Source organism: Drosophila obscura, unplaced genomic scaffold (genome assembly GCF_018151105.1).
Source record: "Drosophila obscura isolate BZ-5 IFL unplaced genomic scaffold, ASM1815110v1 contig_29, whole genome shotgun sequence".
Taxonomy (NCBI): domain Eukaryota; kingdom Metazoa; phylum Arthropoda; class Insecta; order Diptera; family Drosophilidae; genus Drosophila; species Drosophila obscura.
Window position 1 is genome coordinate 302222 of NW_024542816.1, and position 5409 is coordinate 307630.

A 5409-nucleotide genomic window follows, 5' to 3' on the forward strand; every position below is an offset into this window, starting at 1 on the left:
GGCTTTTTTAAAATGGTTTGAAAAAGAGGTGTCAAACCATCGAGGGCACTATGGATAGTATCGATATTTTACTGATGGCCTCTACTATCGACGGGTTTGAGACTATCATGATAGTATCGAGCTACAGTCGTTGCGCTTTTGATATGTTTGGATTGGCTGCTATAAAATACGAAGACAAATTTGTAAAAAAAATCGACAGGTGGCATCTAATTTTTACAATGGACAAGATCCTGAAAGGTTTCAATGGTTTTTTAATAATTATTTCAGCCCGATACTATCACGATAGTATCGATTGTTTTTTCAAAAAATTCGACGTTGATATTCCTCGATATTGATATTCCGTTTAATAGGCTGTTTACATTGGGACTGCGTCATGCTTCTTTGCGTCTTGGCAAAGACGCAGTTTTTTTTACATAGGTTAAGCATAGGGCCCTAGTGGTGGCAAAAAGTTGCGTCGGTCTCTGATTCATGTGCGTCTATTCGATATATTCAATTGCTTTTGCGCTTAACTGCACATTTTTGCACTTTTCTGCCTATCACCTCTAAGAACAACAAAAACTTGTAGTTAAAAAATCCAATTTTGGCGCTAAAAAGAATGGTTGTGCAAAAAGGTGAAAATATACATAAAATCATGAAATAAAATACTTGAAACTGATTGTATTATTATCATACGACATTTTTGTGATCCCCTGATGCCATTATGACACTGCTGAAGACGAACTTCGATGGTTTTCATAATTTTAAGAAGAACTGCCACAAGCTCTACAAAGAAATGTCTGAAAATAATAAATAAATATAAGAATCAATTCTCTTTCGTCCATTTTCTTGTCGTCTTGCATAATTCTGTTGATGTCTCAAAGTTTGTTTACTTTCCTTGTCATCAAGCACCCAAAACAAAATTCAAGACGCACGTCTGCCATGTAAACGCCTTTTCTGCTTCATTGCGTCTATTCCGATATCGATAGCAGACGCACCCAGTGTAAAAAGGCTATAATATTACCAGCTAGCTGGGACTTTCAGCCCTAAACAAATAATTTTATCCGATAGATTTTCTACAAGATTGGCAAGTTTTCAGAAGTCCTTTTTATTGCATTATTTACAAGAAAGGCTCAAACAAAATCAACATAAAACGAATGTGACGTCGTTTGTGGCGCTGCCAGACTCGTGCAATTCGTAGTTGCTGCGAGCTGCCATACCATGATATTTTGTGATGTGAAATTCGTCAATTTTGATATTCAGTTTAATATTACTAGGTAGTTGGCCCTCTCAGCCCTAAACAAATTATTTTATCAAATTCCTCAATGAATTTTGTTTAGGATTGGCTAGTTTTCAGAACTATTTTTAATGGGATTGTTTAGATAATAGGGTTCAAACAAAAACGGCCAAAGCATAAAACGTAAATGTTGACTTAATGTGACGTCAGTGTTGCTGGTCAACCAAGTTTCTTTTATGCGTATGGGCTTTTGTATACCTTATTTCTTTTAATTGATGTTAAATGTTTTGTTCCAAGCTCCATTGAAACATTATTTATTTGTATCCTAGATTGACATGTTTTTTACCTATATATGCACATGCTTGTGTTTTATAAATACATTTATCCCGGTTCTGCTACCTATTACACTACTCGACAAAACCGAACTTTTTTTTTCCTCGAGGATCCAAACCGACTTTTTCTGATAGATATGGGGCTTTAAAATTTTTTAAAGAATTATGGTTTTTTTTCTATGGCAGAACTTTTTTTTGAAGAATTTTTGAAGTCTGGTATTTTTTTTTAAGCTTTTTTCAGAGGTAGCGATAGTTTTTTTCACATAACTTTAATATCTTACGTCTGGTTGTACAGAACTTTGCTATTTTGGTAATTAAAACAGCTAGAAGTTGAGCCCAAATACTTTGTGATTTCAGCTTACTGTCTGGGAAATATAAAGCATTGAAATGCAAAAATGATGATTTTTGTGGGGTATTTTTAACGAAATTTTGACTTTAAAAATTCAGGAAAAGTCGAAAAAAAATTATATCTTGTGGCCTCTTTTTTTTTTTTTTTGTGTATAGGTGCGTTAATTTGGCGTCGTTTAAGGTATCGCTCATTAAAATCTATGGAGAGACTTTGGAGCTAAAATTCGTTAACCAAACCTAAAAAATGGAAAAAATGAACAAAAAATACGAAGGCGCGGGCCCAACTGCCAATCGGGAACAAAGCAAACGAGCAAGGGTTGTACATTTGGTACCTGATCGCGTTCCTTTGTTCCCAATTGGCAGTTGGGCCCGCCGCCTTCAAAAAGTCAAAATTTCGTAAAAAATACCCCACAAAAATCATCATTTTTGCATTTCAATGCTTTATATTTCCCAGACGGTAAGCTGAAATCACAAAGTGTTTGGCATCAAGTTCTTTACAACCAGACGTAAGATACTAGAGTTATGTGAAAAAAACAAGCGTTACCTCTGAAAAAAGCTTTAAAAAAAAATACCAGTTTTCAAAAATTCTTTAAAAAAAAGTTCTGCCATAGAAAAAAAAAATATCATCAAACCATTTCTAAGCCCCAAATCTTTAAGAAAAAGTTCGTTTTGTTCCTTGAGGAAAAATCGTGTTGACTAGTGTTATTGGGAGTCTTGAGCTGCAAAACTTTGTTAAAATCTTTAGAACAGAGACTGAGTAGTTTTTGCATTAATTGAAACCTGAAAATTCAAACAATATCTCAAGCCCATAATATCCATTTTTCCAAGGTATGCAGACTGTTGCTCATTCCGTGCCAAAGTTGCATAACAATGCTGCTACTTCATTTCCCCATGTTGCTGAAATTGTTGGTGCGCTAAATTGAGTTTGGCGGTCAATTTGAAATGTGTTTTTATATTTTGAAAAATAACTTGATTTTTTTTTGTCGAGTGACCTCAGAAACCGAGACTGGTTCTCCAGTAAATACAAAAAAAAAAAAATTAATAATTAATAATTTTTTTAGCCCGATACTATCATGATAGTATCGATTGTTTTTTGTACATGGTAACTACACGGTAACTACACTCTACAACATATTTATGAACTATGTACATTTTGTGTTCCATATTTTCTTTAATCAATGCCACTAACCATACAGTATATAGATGTGCCAGTTCATACAACGAAAGGGGCGCAGCTGAGTTTGCAGCGTACGTTCCCAGATCTTCGGCTTTGGGAATGGCCGCGTTCGGCTCATTACGTCACACGAGCCGACTGGCAGAAAGCATGCATGTGTTGTGTACGTGTACACTCCAAAATAATAATAATTAAATACCCTGCAGTACCAGAAATGAGCGATGACAAATTTCAACTACGCGTCATTCAGGATTATTTCTCTGCCGCTGCTACAGACGAGTAGAATATGACGTCGACGTCGCGATCGACGCGTCGGTCAGACCAAACTCTTTTTTTCTTTGTTTCTTTCTGTTACGACTCGTGCCGTAACAGAATTCGGTTTTGCCGTCGGCGTCGACAACGTAGTTAGAATTGTGCGGTGAAAAGTGAGACGCAGGTTTTGTTTATTTTGGGCAAAATTATTATCAGGTAAGTGCAGTGTTTCATTTAATTAAAAATAGTCTATTGTGCGTTGTAAAAAATGAAGAAAATGTGCGAAATTATATGCGTTTTGGACGAAATTTTTCATATTCATCAACGAAAAAAAAACAACCCGAGTGGTTCTTGCGAGTCTTGAGTCGAACAGGTACATATCTTGGCGAGTGTTTTGTTTTTGGCGCAAATGCACTGCTGATCTACTGAGAGCATTGTTAACAAATTGAAAAATATTTTAATTAACCCATCTTTTTTTAAAGGCGATTCAGTTGAACATGAGAAAATCAAATAAACTAAAAAGGTTCTGTGGAAAAAAGAACACACAGCACACAAATGTGAATATGTATACATTTTTATAAGAAAACAATAAATAAAAGAAATTTAATATTTTAAAACAGAATTTACCCATGCCTTTTTCATAAAAAAATTAAAATTTTTTACTTAAATACATCACTTATTAGGGCCTTACTTTTTAAGGGAAATTCATCGCTTATTAAGGCCTTACTTTTCAAGGGAAATTCATCGCTAATTGAGGCCTTACTTTCGGCTAATTCTCGCTTACTATGTCATCGATTATGCTCCTAGGACATCCCTGTGTTAAAGTAAACAGCCCATCGTATGGCAGGTCATCGCTTATGTCATCGAGCTGCATGACGTTGCCATCGATGTGTGGTTGCTTACACATCGCTTACCCGTACTGCAGGGTATGCATAGAATAATTTTTAGCTGCCGAAACCGACTTTGTTCGAGATTTCAGTTTACGTAAACGTGTGTGTGCCATGTATTCACACATACTGTGCTTGTGTGTGGGCTCTACAATTTTTGGCAGTTTGAATTGGTTTTTCGTTTTGTTTGAGGGCTGATGTGATGTAGCGACCTGTGCTGACCTGCCGCAATATAACTGAGGAATGGGCAGAGTGGGTGGGGGTGGGAAATAAATACAATATATAAAAATAAAGGATGTTATCTCTGCTCATATCTCCTAAACTAAAATTATCTTGAAAATTAGATTCGCTAAAGCTCTGGAAAATGTTCTACTAGATGTGTACATTTATTTTATTCAAGGCGTTCATAAAATATTTTTTCGTTTTGTTTTGAAAATCTGATGTTGCGACGGGCGCGCGGGGTATTTCTTCCATTCTCTTTTAGTTTAAGCCTAATACTCAGATCGAAAAAAACACCTAGCGAACAGAATCAGGGTTGATATTCGTATGAAACCGATAAGAAATGTAGGCTCTGTACGGAAGGCAGTACTCAGATCAAAAAACCAAAAGGTCGGTATATACTGGAAAAGTATCAGAAGTATTTGCTTGTTTTTTTTGGTATGTTTCGACCCACCTCGAAAAAGATATAAATTTGATATCTTTTGCCAGCAAACATTGCAATAAGAGAACAAAAAGCCAAATGAAATATTTTAATAATGAAGACAAATAGAATCAAATTAATGCAGCATTATATAAAGGACAATTATATGGATATTATAATATAATATTTTTATTAATTTTCATAAATATAAAACAAATATTGCTTTCAAAACAGTTTGTCTTCACGGTGGTCGGCACGGGTGGCGTCGCCATCTGCTGCTGCTGATAGTCAGACACATTACCTTGCCAATAAAATATTGGGGAGCCAAGGATATGGCTGGGGAAGAGCGACCCCAGCCGAAGAAGTGCATTTCATTAACTTTAAACAAAACCAAGCAGCTGTCTGAGCAGAGTAACCGTTCGGAATGACATGTTTTTGCTAGCAAAGAACTAGTCTTTACGGTATTTTTTAATAATGAGCAGGTATATTTCGGAGGGTCTGGAAGTATATTTTTTTTTGATAAATACGCGGTCACACTGTTTTGCCAACCGCGTGCGTACGAA